Source organism: Lithobates pipiens, unplaced genomic scaffold, assembly GCF_037356315.1.
Source record: "Lithobates pipiens isolate NorthernLeopardFrog02 unplaced genomic scaffold, aLitPip1_a1.2 Scaffold_10, whole genome shotgun sequence".
Classification (NCBI taxonomy): Eukaryota; Metazoa; Chordata; class Amphibia; order Anura; family Ranidae; genus Lithobates; species Lithobates pipiens.
In genome coordinates this window covers 102,114,700-102,129,927 of record NW_027507686.1, presented here as the reverse complement: position 1 = coordinate 102,129,927, position 15,228 = coordinate 102,114,700, and the positions used below count along the sequence as shown (strand labels likewise).

Genomic DNA, 15,228 nt, shown 5'->3' with positions numbered 1-15,228 from the left:
CTAGCTTACCTTTACATTGTTCAATAGAGCGTTGCAAAGTAATACCAAGGCAGAATGTCGGAATAGCAATTAGATAAGATGATTGCTGTAATCATGAAATATCAGCAACGACGTGTCTTTAAGGATGAGAAAGTAAATAACTGGCAAAGTATGACATGGCAAAGAGACAAATTGCATTAGAGATGTGAGATAGACATGAAATGTCAATCCCCATTGGTTATTTACATGTAACCATTAATACAGTTAACGCGGCTACAAACAGCTAAGTATGAGCTAAGCAGGTAAAGGGTATACATTATTTAAGAGTACATTGACGTAGCTTGAAAATTCCATCGTTCCATTAATCTTGTTACGCACGAAGACGGCTTACACTGACTGTTTTCCGTTTCCACTGAAAAGAGAATCCTATTGCATAGAGGTAGCGAGAGATGGTTGCATTACTTTTAATGTGTAGAGGTTTTAAAAAGATGGTTTTGTGTGAATTTTGCTTTAACGTAAAATTAGCTGTAAACATTATAACTATGGTTAGGTTTACAATGATTTAGAGATAGTAATTTCTATAATATAATAATAATATAATAATAATAAGTATAGCAAAACAAATTAGGAAAATATTGAGGCAGTATAAATAGGTCGAGATAAAGTGAATACACAAAAGGGATCAAGGGATAGTTGCAAAGTAATATCCTCATTAGAATGTCGGAATAGCAATGAGATTCGATGGTTGCAACATAAAACGAAAAATGAGAACGGCTAAAATACAGAACAACAGTAAAGTATTTAAGAGTACAGTAGAATATAGTATAAATTATTTAAGATTAAATAGATTTAGCTTGAAAAAATCTAAGTTTAAATCGTTGCGTAAATCGTAAATTTATCAGCTAAATTAACTCTGAGATTATGATTAATTTCACAGTTCCATTACGCGGCCCTTTTCCAATGGTATAGTCATAATGTAATATAAGTAATTGCTATCAGTAAATGTTAAAATTGTAAGACGGTTCACGGTTATGTGGAATTGATATGGATTTAAAAGCGGTACATTAATTTTCTGAAGCATATGGCATAAAGACGGCTTACACTGCTTTTCTCACATTTTGCTGCGGTAAAAAAAAAAATGTTTTGTCACTGTGTTTTAACTATGACAGTTAAGGTGGAGAAAAAGAACTAATACAGAAAAATAGAGTCAAACAGTGGAAACGCTGATACTGGTTGAGCAATAAAACTGTTTTATTAAGATGTAAGACTAGTTTTATTCTCTACATATATGCTTTTCAGAGAGTTGTATAATATAGGCGACCAATAACACATTTAAATGGCTTAATATTGCAGGGAGGAAGTATGGCTGTAAAACGGTAAGAGATTGAAAGCTTAGCTTGAAAATGGCCGAGAAATAGCTGCGTTAGTCTAAATCCGGTACCAATGAGAAAGCTTATCTTAGACTAGTTGATCTTTCCATTGCACAATCCTATTATTATTAAGATCATAGTGCAGAGAGATACTCAGTTAATGTCAGAGATACTCGATTAATGTCAGAAAAGCAATAAAACTGTTTACATCGTTAGCGAGCGATAGTTACATTACTCTTAGTATGTGCAGCATGGTTTTGTGAACATTTTGCATTACCGTACAATTAGCGGTAGAACTCATCGAAGTGAATAGATTTAACCGGATTTTGAGATAGTACTCTCTATTTCTAATAAGACATAAAACAAAATAAGTCAGGATGGTGTGTCAGGACTGTCCTATACTCAATGTGACAGGTGATGTGGAGAATTACAAATATGCAAAATAGAGCAAAAGAGTACATGGTTTATTTATATGTATGATAGTTTTATTGCATGCTTGATGTGGATGATTAAAATCGTGTAGTGAGTTTACCTCAATGCCAAGATGGTCACCTTGGGAAACAAGCAAAAAAAAAAAACGAATCAACGCCAACAACATGAAAAGAAGCCTACAATAACTGGTAATCCCATGTGGTCTCCCATCCAGGTACTAACCAGCCCGACTCTTCTTAGCCTCCAAGATCAGACGAGATTGGGTGCTTTCAGAGTAATGTGGCCATAGGCAATCTCTTCAGGCACTTTCAACCCTCTTGACAAACGCCAAGATGGTCACCTTGGGAAACAAGCAAAAAAAAAAAAAACGAATCAACGCCAACAACATAAAAAGAAGCCTACAATAACTGGTATTCCCAGGCGGTCTCCCATCCAGGTACTAACAAGGCCCGACTCTTCCTAGCCGACAACATCAAACGAGATTGGGTGCTTTCAGGGTGATGTGCCCGTAGGCAATCTCTTCAGGTACTTTCAACCCTCTTGACAAACGCCAAGATGGTCACCTTGGGAAACAAGCAAAAAAATATAAATAAGTCGGAAGCTAGAGACAATACGGCCCGAGTCCTCAATTTAATCCATGCGGCGCATGTACAGGGAAGGCCCTTGCTTATGTTGTCAACGGACGCGGAGAAGGCCTTTGACAGGGTGGCCTGGCACTTTATGCAGGCCACCCTGGAACATATAGGTCTTGGCCCCAACATGATGAGCTGGGTAATGTCGCTTTACTCCACGCCGTCGGCAGCGGTACGGGTGACCGAGGGGTGCTCGGACTCTTTCCCCATCACTAATGGGACGAGGCAGGGGTGCCCTCTGTCTCCCCTAATTTTAATTCTGACACTGGAACCACTTATGTGTCACGTTCGGAATGACCTGAATATTACTGGCATATCCAAACCCTCGGCACACCACAAAATTGCGGCGTACGCTGACGATCTAATTTTTTCCGTCTGCAATCCACACATTTTGCTTCCCAAAATACTTGCGTCTCTACAGCGACACGGCAGCCTATCAAACTATAAAAACAATTGCGCCAAGTCGGCTGTATTGAATATATCGGTCCCGGATGGTGAGGCCAAGAGGCTCCGGTCCGCTTTTCCATTCTACTGGGCTGAAAAATCTATACGTTAACTGGGCGTTGACATCGCAGCGGATTTAGCACAATTGTACCTGCTTAATTTTGTCCCTCTCCTGGATAGACTGAAATCTGATTTGGGAAACTGGCATGCTTTAACACTGACCTGGTTCGGGCGCTGTAATGCATTCAAAATGATGGCCCTCCCTCGGATCTTATACATGTTCCAGACATTACCGATCCGGTTACCCCCAATTTTTTTCAGACTACTGCAGGTGCTGCTCCGGGACTTTATTTGGGCGCGCAAACCGCCCAGAGCCCGTTTGCAATTGCTTGCCAGACCAAAGGACAAGGGGGGTCTGGGTCTCCCAGATCTCAGACAATACTACAGAGTGACTCTTCTAGCGAGAGTCGTTGATTGGCATTGTAATGGCCCACACAAGTAGTGGGTGGAGATGGAGATTGAGGATGATTCCATTCCCCTATTGACCTCCCTGTGGCTCCTATCCTCCCTACCAAAAGACCTCAGAGGTCACCCCGTAGTGGGAGCTACGTTGGCTGTTGTGCGGAGGTTGTTCCGCTGCACACACATTGCTCCCCTGCCATCACCAATGACTCCGGTTATAGGTAATCCAGACTTCCCACCGGGATTTACCAACAAAAAACTGCGACAGTTGACAGTGGTGGGGAAACAGCGTCTGGGAGAGGTGTGGCCCACGGGAGGGCTCCCGACCACGCAAACTGTCGCCGAGCTTTCTGACCCTCCGCTTGACTTGTTTAGTGCTTATCAACTTCGTCACTTTCTTCTGGCCATACAAAGGGCCCCCTACACTCCTAGAGACCTGACACCCTATACCTGTCACCCTGACACCCTAGACCTGTCACAAAAGGGAACCTGTGTGACACACCCTCTCCCTTCTGTACAACCTATTGAGTAGTCAGGAGGAGGAGTCGACCCCCACCATTTATCCATCACATTTACCCCACAACAGATAGGGAAGATCCTGACCTTAGTACATAAAGCTTCCATCGCAAACCAATATCAAGATACAAGATAGTCTCACGCTGGAATAGAGTCCCATACCTTCTGAATAAAATGGATAGATCGATCCCGGATGTTTGTTGGAGGTGAAATTCAGATATGGGGACCATGGGACACCTTTTCTGGGCATGCCCGACCTTGAGGAACTTTTGGGTTCCCAGTAGCGTGCCTTCTACACTTGACCGAACAGCCTGTTCGAAAGTACAAAAAAAACCTCACGATGCAACTCCTGAATGCCGCCCGGGCCTGCATTCCCGCACTGTGGAGGCAGCCTCAGCCCCCATCCAAGGTGCTGTGGTATTCCAAAGTCAATCATATTCTCCGGATAGAAGAATTGACCGCCACCCTTCACAACACTGAAGAGGCATTTAGTGTTACATGGAGGCCCTGGAGGTACTTTACTGGTACTCGAGACTACATTCGGGAGGTGAGCAGTGCCTCCGTCCCAGAAAACGACTGAACATCTAACGTTTACCTATGTAGGCCATGTCTGCCCTGGGTGGCCTCCCTTTTTGTCTTTATTTTTCCTTTTTTCCCCGCCGCCATCCCCCCACCTCCTCTCTCTACGTCTTTGCACTCTCTTCTTCCCCCGTCCTCCCTTTTAACTATGCCTTGTCTCCTTACTAGCCTTCAGGACCCAGAAGAACCCCAGGGTTCTGGACATGACCGGCTCATATTTTACTCTGGTTCACGTAGGTCATGATAAGCTGGCTCGCTGTGGTCCCAGTTGTTCTCCATGATTACATTTGGAGCTGCACTAGTTATACTGTACTACATGTCGGAGGTGGGGTTTCTCTATTTTCTGCATGAAACTGTAGGACTCCCCTCTGAGAACCCAGAGTTATTTGGCTGCCTATTTTTTGTTAGCATGTAATTGTGACCCTGGTTCATGCTGTATGGTTGACTGTTATATTTATGTTGTTCTACTTAATAAAAGAATAATAAAAATAAAAAAAATAAGTCAATGCCAACAGCTTAAAACTAAAGCCTATGGCATCGAGAAATCCCAGGCGGTCTCCCATCCAGGTACTAACCATGTCCCAACCCTGCTTAGCCTCTGAGACCAAACGAGATTGGGCGCTTTCAGGGTGTTGTGCCCGTAGGCAATTTCTTTGTGCACTCTCAACCCTCTTGACAAATGCCAAGATGGTCACCTTGGGAAACAAGGGAAAAAAAACAGGTCAAAGCCAACAACATAAAAATAATTCTACGGTATCCGGTATTCCCAGGCGATCTCCCAATCAAGATACTAACCAGACCAGATCCTTCTATGTCACCTGGTCTTCCCAGGCAGTCTCCCATCCAGGTACTAACCAGGCCTGATGCTGCTAAGCCTCTGAAATCAGACGAGATCGGGTGCTTTCAGGGTGATGTGGCCGTAAGTGTTCTCTTGAAGACACGCCCAACCCTCTTGACAAACGCCAAGATGGTCGCCTTGAGAAACAAGCGAAAAAAACAGTTCAAAGCCAACAACAAAAAAAGAAGCCTATGGCACCTGGTATTTCCAGGCGGTCTCCCATCCAGGTACTAACCAGGCCCGACACTGTTTAGCCTCTGAGATCAGATGAGATTGGGCGCTTTCAGGGTGATGGGGCCGTAGGTGATCTCTTTTGCACTCTCAAACCCTCTTGTTAAGCGCCAAGATGGTCACCTTGGGAAACAAGCGAAAATAAACAGGTAAGCGCCAACAACATAAAACTAAGCTTTCAATCTCTTACCTTTGAACAGCCATACTTCCTCCCTACAATATTAAGCCATTTAAATTTCCTATTGGTCGCCTATATTATACAACTCTCTGAAAAGCCTATATGTAGAGAATAAAACTAGTCTTACATCTTAATAAAACAGTTTTATTGCTCAACCAGTATCAGCTGTCATGTACTGTATTACTTCTTTTTCTCCACCTTATCTGTCACAGTTAAAACACAGTGACAAAACATCTCTTTTTACCGCAGCAAAATGTGAGAAAAGCAGTGGAAGCCGTCTTTCTGCCATATGCAACCATCTCTCGCTACCTCTATGCAATAGGATTCTCTTTCCAGTGGAAACGGAAAACAGTCAGTGTAAGCCGTCTTCGGGCGCAGCAAAATTAATGGAACGATTTACACGTTGGAATTAGCAAGCTACGTCAATTTACTGTTAAATAGAGTACCTTTGCATTTATCCCTTGAATTTGCTACTATCCCTTGATCCCTTTTGTGTATCCACTATATCTCGACCTATACATACTGCCTCAAAATTTTCCTAATTTGTTTTGCTATACTTATTATTATTATTTTATAGAGATTACTATCTCTAAATCATTGTAACAAATTATAATGTCTACAGTTAATTTTACGTTAAAGCAAAAGTAACACAAAACCATCTTTTTAAAACCTTTTACACACTGCACATTAAGATTAATGCAACCATCTCTCGCTACCTCTATGCAATAGGATTCTCTTTCTGACTCTATTTTGTGTATTACTTCTTTTCCACATTAACTGTCACACTGATAACCATTTGTAACACATAACACTTGCAACACATTTTTTAACAGCGGCAAAATGTGAGAAAAGCAGTGGGACGGTTTACTTGATTGAGAAGTGGTTGCAGTAGCAAAGCAAAGCAATACAGTTTGATTACATTAATAACACATAATGCAACTATTTTACATTCATTTTACATTCACATAATGCATACATCCTAATGTAAGCTGTCTATCACTATTAATGTTCATGGTTACTGATACATTATGCCGATGACCAGTGGAAACGGAAAACAGTCAGTACACTGCTTACAAGCCGTCTTCGTGCGTAACATAATTAATGGAACGATTTACACGTTGGAATTTTCAAGCTACGTCAATTTACTCTTAAATACGCTTTAGCTGCTTAGCTCACACTTTGCTGTATGTAGCCGCGTTTACATGTAAGTAACCAATGGGGATTGACATTTCATGTCCATCTCACATCTCTAATGCAATTTGTCTCTTTGCCATGTCATACTTTGCCAGTTATTATACTTTCTCATCCGATAGAAACCTAGTCGTTGCTGATATTTCATGATTACAGCAATCATCTCATCTAATTGCTATTCCGACATTTTGCCTTGGTATTACTTTGCAACGCTCTATTGAACAATGTAAAGGTAAGCTAGATATTTTGTGTATTTCCACTTAAACTCTACCTGTATATACTGTCTCAATATTATCCTTTCTAATTTTGCTAAATTAGATTATAGAGTTTGCTATGTCTAAATCCAGGTTACCTACTCACCTTTATTACGTATACTGCTAATTTTAGGATAATACAAAACCATCTTATTGCTTCTTTACACGCTGCACATATTAAGAGTAATGCAATGCTACCGTGAACAGTTTAATTGCTCGTCTCACATTTAGCTGGTATCTCTCTGCTATAGGAAACTAAATTTGTACTAGAACGATTACTCATCTAATATCAGTCCACTCAGTGCTACCGGGATAACTTTTAAATTTAGAGTAATTAAATGATTTTTCAGTCATTTTGGAGCTACTGCAACTAACGCTTCCGATCTCATTTCGACTGCAATACTTAATCTCTGCTATTGCAGAATATTTAGCTGCTGACACGTTATTAACTTGATTGATAAAAACCTACACACGTTGTTGCTGTTATTTCGTGTATTTCCACTTAAACCCGTTATAGTTATTTTGCTATATTTATTACTAGTATAAACAGATTACTATCTCTAAATCCTGGTAAACCAGCTCACACTAAACCATCTAATTTCTACCTTACACGCAGCACATATTAACATATTAACATTTAGCCGGTATAGTGAAATAGTAAACGAAATGTGTAGATCACTCATCTAATATCGTCTTTTCAGTGCTACCGGAACAACTTTTAAATTTAGAGTAATGCAACGATATCTCAGTTTTATGAAGCTACTGCAACTAACGCTTTGGATCTCTTTCCTGATATATTACGCTCCGCAATATTAAGCCATGTAAATTGTCCTATTGGTCTGCTAACAATGCTATGTATAATAATACAAATCTTTTAAAAGCAATATCGTCTCACTGCAATACTTACACTCTGCATAATATATATGAATAATGCGAATAATGCTAATAATAAAGTCGTCTAAAACTCGGCTATAAGTAGAGAATAAAACTATCTTACATCAAAATAAACCATGTACTGCCAAACCAATAACGGCCAATTACTTAACGTCTATCAGTCAATGACTTAACAAAATAAACTTTAGCACTCTTTTGCTCTATTTTGAATAGTTGTAGTTCTCCACATTAACTGTCACATTGATATCACCACTGACCACACACCACTTTTTAACAGCACCAAAATATGAAAAAAACACGTTATATGTTTCAAAAGTAGTTGCATTAGCAAAAAATAAAGTCCTGTCTTATTTACACGCTAGCTTTTCTGTATACTTTTCTGTATATATAATCTCTCTGTGTACACCAGCCACTCAATATAGACTTCTCTGTCTTCTGTATAATCTATATACACTAGCCTGCCTTCTTTTTACAATATTCTCGGTGTCCCAGCCTCTCTGCATACACTAGCCTCACTGAATTCCCCAGACTGTCTTCTGTATACACAAGCCTATCTGTAAAAAAAAATAGCCGGTCTTCTGCATACTCTAGCCTCTCTGTGTAACACAGTCTCTCTCTGGATTCCCTAGCCTACATCTCTGCATACCCAGGACCTTCCTCTGTATAATCTAGCCTATCTGTATACACTAGCCTGTCTTTTGTACAAATTAGCTTCTCTGTAGCCGGTCTTCTGTATACACGAGCCTCACTGTCTACTCTTGGTTGTCTTTTGTATACACTAGCATCTCTTTATACATTAGCTCTCTGTATACCCAAGCCTCTCTGTATACACTAGTCCACCGGTATACACTAGCAAGTCTGCATACACTAGCCTCTCTTTGTAACTCAACTTCTCTCTCTGTATACCTTAGCCTCCATCTCTGCATACCCAGGACGTTCTTCTCTATAATCTAGCCTATGTGTATACACTAGCCTGTCTTTTGTACACATTAGCCTCTCTGTATAAACTAGCCGGTCCTCTGTATACACTAGTCCGTCTGTATACACTAGCAAGTCTGTGTAACCAAGCCTCTCTCTCTGCATACCCTAGCCTCCATCTCTTACATAAACCAGGACCTTCTTCTGTATAATCTAGCCTATCTGTATACACTAGCCTGTCTTTTGTACACATTAGCCTCTTTGTGTAAACTAGCCGGTCAACTGTATACACTAGTCCATCTGTATACACTAGCAAGTCTGCATACTCCTGTCTCTCTGTGTAACCCAGCCTCGCTCTCTCTCTCTGTATACCCTAGCCTCCATCTCTGCATACCCAGGACGTTCTTCTGTATAATCTAGCCTATCTGTATAAACTAGCCTGTCTTTTGTACACATTAACCTCTCTGTATAAACTAGCCGGTCCTCTGTATACACTAGTCCGTCGGTATACACTAGCATCTCTTTATACATTAGCTCTCTGTATACCCAAGCCTCTCTGTATACACTAGTCCACCGGTATACACTAGCAAGTCTGCATACACTAGCCTCTCTTTGTAACCCAACTTCTCTCTCTGCATACCCAGGACGTATGCATACTCTAGCCTCTCTCTCTGTATACCCTAGCAAGTCTGCATACTTCTGCTTCTCTGTATACCCTAGCCTCCATCTCTGCATACCCAGGACGTTCTTTTGTATAATCTAGCCTATCTGTATAAACTAGCCTGTCTTTTGTACACATTAGCCTCTCTGTATAAACTAGCCGGTCTACTGTATACACTAGTCCATCTGTATACACTAGCAAGTCTGCATACTCCTGCCTCTCTGTGTAACACAGTCTCTCTCTCTGTATACCCTAGCCTCCATCTCTGCATACCCAGGACGTTCTTCTGTATAATCTAGCCTGTGTTTTGTACACTTTAGCCTCTCTGTATAAACTAGCCGGTCTTCTGCATACACGAGTCTCTCTGTATACCCTTGGATGTCTTTTGTATACACTAGCTGCTCTTTATACATTAGCTCTCTGTATACACTAGTCCGTCTGTATACACTAGCAAGTCTGCATACACCAGCCTCTCTGTGTAACCCAGCCTCTCTCTCTGCATACCCAAGATGTTCTTCTCTATAATCTAGCCTATTTGTATACACTAGCCTGTCTTTTGCACACATTAGCCTCCCTATATAAACTAGCCGGTCTTCTGTATACACTAGTCCGTCTGTATACACTAGCAAGTATGCATACTCTAGCCTCTCTCTCTGTATACCCTAGCCTCCATCTCTGCATACCCAGGACGTTCTTCTGTATAATCTAGCCTATCTGTATACACTAGTGTATACAGAGGACCGACTAATGTGTACAGATAGGCTAGATTATACAGAAGAACGTCCTGGGTATGCAGAGCGCTCAGCTTCAAGGTATGGCCAACGTGAGTAATATGAGGGACACTCCTCACCCCCGCCCCCACCTACCAGATCTGACTTTCATCCCCCTGCCCTCTCTGCCCCGGTCATCTGGTGGCAGTTTTATGCACTCCCTGGCCCCCACCCATTCATAATCCTTACCGACCTTTCTTTCCGCTGCTCACAGAAACACACTGGATGACTTGTCTAATTAAAAAACTTGTACAAGACACCGCTATCCTCCTGTCTGACACCGGTCCCCCTTGGAGGCTTTACCCCTCACTGTTTGGGTGGTCCCTGCCTCTCCCTGGATGCTCCACATATACCACAACGACATTGTCAGAGGGGCACCACTTGACAGGACACGGGGCTGTCATGCCGGTGGCATCTCCCATTGGAGGAAGGGATGATGGCCCCAACCCCTTGGCAGCAGGTTCTTTCATGTACAGACCAGGGCGGCTCATCTTCCCTTCTGGAGTCTTGACCTTAGATGGGGGATTTGCACTTTGGGGGGTCTGAGTGATACCTAATGCGCTGTACTGGAAGGGCTTGACATTCCCGCATATGTGTCCCCTCCCCCTGGATGCGCCCCTTGTCTGGCTCCCACCTACTCTTTGCCGACATTGCCTTCTGCAGCTTTCGGGGACCCTGGATGACTTATTTATTGAGCCTATTGGTACGAGACACTGCTTCCCTCCAGGGTGACTCTGGACCCCCCTGGAGGATTTACCCCTTACTGTTTGGGCAGTCCCAGCCTCCCTCTGGATGCTCTACACAGCCCCTGATGGCGATGCAGGAGAGACACTAATTGGCAGGCCCCAGGACTGCTGCTCGGGTGAAGTCTCCCATTGGATGGAGGGATGGTGGCCCCAGCCCCTTGCCTGCCGGATTTTCCATGCACTGACCAGGGCTGCTTCTCTTTCATCTTGATGTGGTGACCATGGAGGGGAGGAGTTGAAATTTATGGGGTCCGGGTGTTTGCTGGTGGGAGTGCGCTAAAGGACTTGACATTTCTGCATGTTTGTCCCCTCTCCCCTGTTTCCCCCCTCCCTTCCCCCCCTTCCCACCCTTCCCTTCCCTCCTTTCCCTCCCCCTTTCCCCCTTCCACTCCCCCTTTTCCCCCTTCCACTCCCCCTTTCCCCCCTTCCCTGCCCCTTTTCCCCCCGGGGCGTGGACGGGGGAGAGGGGGTAAGGAGAGGACAATCTGCCAAAGGGAGAAATGCATTTGTTCGGGGACTGCATGTACTTTAGGGGTATGGGACGGGGGGTGGTGGATCCCATTCTGTGATGCCTTTTCTGTTGTGACGGGCTCCCTCGTGCATGCCTATTTTTAGGGCGAGCCGAGGAGACCCCTCAGTGCTAACAGTTATATGCTCTACCTCTGTTTTGGTTATACTATTGTTTTTTGTTTCTTTGATGTTACTGATTGTCTTTTATTTGCATACCGGTATCAGACGTGACATTTACCACTGCCGGGACTGGGGGGACTAGGATTCGGGGGCTCCCTCTCCAACCTGTCTACCCAATTACCCAAGTAGGACAGCGCGTTAAACCCAGTGTACATCTGGTAAGCGCTATAGCATAATTGTGCTGTTTTAGTATACCCTTCCTGTACTGTTGAGTGCGGACAACCCTTAATTTCCCTCTCCCCCTGGGGTTGAGGTGCCCGGCCTCTTTTTCCCTTTACCTTTCCTTGCATTTGCCCTTCCTTTCTCCCCCTTAGTTCCCGCCATGCATTACCTACCCAAAACCTACCTTGGTTCAACTTTCTTTGCTTTTCTCTGATGTCCCCCTCCCCCTCCCCGAGGAGCGATGGCAGACTCAGTCAAGGTCACCTCTCTAAACGTTAAGGGACTGAACTCCCCTGAAAAACGGTGGATCCTCCTGTGAGAACTGAACACATCCTGTACTGATGTGGCCTTTATACAAGAAACACATTTTAAAAATACTAGCCTCCCCTTTCTATGGTCGAGATCCTTCCCTAAGGTCTACCACTCTACTAACCCCTCCTCTCCATTCTGATCTCTAGCAGGCTCCCCTGGGTTCTCCAGGATTCTCTGGTGGACCCTGGGGGCCAATATCTTTTTCTTAGGGGCCACATTGGAGAGCGCCTTTTTACATTTGCCACTGTGTACGCTCCCAATGATCACCAAGACACATTCCTCAGAACTACCCTGCACAGATTATGTGACTTTCGGGAGGGCCAATTGATATTAGGTGGGGACTTTTATGTCCCCTTTCACCATCGGTTGACACTTCTGCCTCTTACTCCTCGCTCCCAACCCCTCACCTAGGTCTCTATTCTGGCACCTTAATGAAAGCCTCCTCCAGATACCGGAAGTTTTAGCAGATGTGACCAGGGAATTGGACCTTTATTTCCAAGAAAACTAAAGCAGGACTGTGACCCGGGGATAATTTGGGAGGCTCACAAGTCAGTACTCCACAGGGTACTTATCAGGCACGGGGCGCGCATCAAACGAACACGGAAGGAACAGCTTGCTAATCTGTTTCGTGAACTTGCCTCTGTGTAAGCGAAACATAAACATACCCCCTTACGGACCTTAGAGATTGAATTGGGGACACTCCATACCCATATTGCTGTCCTACTCCATTATAAAGCGAAAGCGGCACTCCAGTTTTGTCGTAAACTGACGTAGGAGTCAGAGGACAAATGCAGAAAAATCTTAGCCAGGTCGGTAAAGGAGTTGAAATCTGGCTCTTACATACCACAGTTGATAGATGAGAATGGCCAGAGGGCCTCTACCCCAACCCAAATAGTCGAAGTCTTTGAAAAATGTTACTCTGATCTGTACAACCTGCCCGATTCAGGGTCTGGACAGGACAATATAGACAGATATGTAACCGGTTCTGGTCTACCAACCCTCTCATCGGAATCACGGGAGTACTTGGAGGACCCGATCACACTGGAAGAAGTCCAGACGGCCGTGGGACCTCCGAAGGTGGGTAAGGCTCCGGGCCCTGACGGATATACCGCACAATACTTTAAGACCTTCCTCCCTATTCTCGGCCCGCGCTTGGTGAATTTATTTAATACTCTGAGCTCGAATGGGGATTTTCCTGAGGATACCCTTAGAGCCCACATCTCGTTGATACCTAAGGAGGGCAAAGACCCGGGCCTATGTGGGAGCTACAGACCCATTTCCCTCCAAAATTCGGTCCTAAAACTATTCTCTAACTCCTCGCCACGTGATTGGCACATCACTTGTAGTCCCTTATACATATTGACCAGTTAGGTTTTATTCCCACCAGGGAAGATAGGGACAACACCACTAAGGTGCTTACCCTGATCCGTAAAGCAAAGTCATCTGGGACCCCTTGTCTTTTCATGAGTACTGATGCCGAGAAGGCTTTTGATCGGGTCAAATGGACATTAATGTTCTCGGTCCTTCGCCATATAGGTCTGAGTGAACGGATGCTGGCATGGATAAGTAAGATATACTCACGTACTTACATTCCACCGGACATCGCGCGTACGTTGAACTTCCCCCCACCCCTTGTCACTAAGATCCGCAGTTTGCTTCACGGGTGGCATTCTGGCCTCCATTCCTGGTTCAGCAGATGCAATCTCATTAAAATGAACATACTCCCTAAATTTACTTATCTTTTCCAAGCTCTCCCGATCCAGATTCCAGTCCTGTTTTTTAAGCAAGCTCAATCCTTGCTCACTCAATTTAACTGGGCCCACAAAAATCCCAGACTTAAGCGGTCACAGCTGACATTGTCTAAACAACAGGGAGGGTTGGTTCTCCCTAACTAACTACTACCTGGCCTCCCATCTGGGCCGTGTATTGGACTGGAATCGAAACAAACTTTCTAAGCTCACTCCCGAATTCCGCTAAGAAGCGCCATGTGGTGCTATAAGTATTTACCCACAGAATTTATGTCACATCCCACTATAGGGGCTTAGTTGAAAGTCAGTCACCTGATCGCTACCCAAAACACACTCACGTCTTTGACTTCCCCCCTATTCCCTATACGTGGCCATCCAACCTTTGAACTGGGGACCCACTTAGAAATTCCAACCTAGACAATGCGTCTAAATTCGTCATTGATGGAAAATGGCCTTCTTTCTCAACCCTAACAGATCCGACAGGGCTTTTCCAACTGCCTTTTTGGAGAGCGGCGCAATGACATCATTTTCTCCATTCCATCCCCAATCCTCAAACGTTCGCCCGCCCTCAGACGGAGTTTGCAGGAGCGAAGGCCCTTTGGCCCACATTCTCTCTCAAACAGATTACCCACACTTAACCTGTCTGGCCAACTGGGAAAAGGACCTTAATTGCTAATTTTCCCCAGCACAGAGACAACGCATTATCACTTTGGCTCTCAAAATGTCGCTGTGCACGAAGATACAGGAGACGAATTTTAAACTTCTCACCAGGTGGTATTTGACACCATCAAAGCTGCAGAAATGTTTCCCCTCTTCCTCGAACATATGCTGGAGGTGTGGAGAAGAAGAGGGCACGTTGCTGCACATTTTTTGGTCCTGCCTCAGCTTGGTGGACTTCTGGACAGAGATCCGATGCATGACACAAAAATTCACAGACTTCTCCATCCAGGAAGAGGCTGCATTCTTTCTCTTGCACCATTCACAGATTCCCATTAAGAAGTACAAAAAAATCAATTTTACGGCATGTGATAAATGCGGCGAAATCCTGCATCCCTCTCTATTGGAAAAAATGTTCCCCCCCTTTCATTACTCACTGGCTTAGGAAAATAGAGGACATTAAAAAAAATGGAGGACTTGATCCTCACATCACAAGGTAAACAAGAATTTTTTAAACAAACCTGAGACATCTGGAATACCTTTATATTCTCGCTGGAAGGATGT

At 43.9% G+C, this 15,228-nt stretch overlaps 2 pseudogenes; both read right to left on the bottom strand.

Moving 5' to 3' along the window:
* Positions 1-1,954: 1,954 nt before the first annotated feature.
* LOC143945194 (5S ribosomal RNA) lies at positions 1,955-2,072 on the bottom strand (annotated as a pseudogene).
* A 3,366-nt stretch (positions 2,073-5,438) lies between these two features.
* LOC143944094 (5S ribosomal RNA) lies at positions 5,439-5,557 on the bottom strand (annotated as a pseudogene).
* Positions 5,558-15,228: the final 9,671 nt, after the last annotated feature.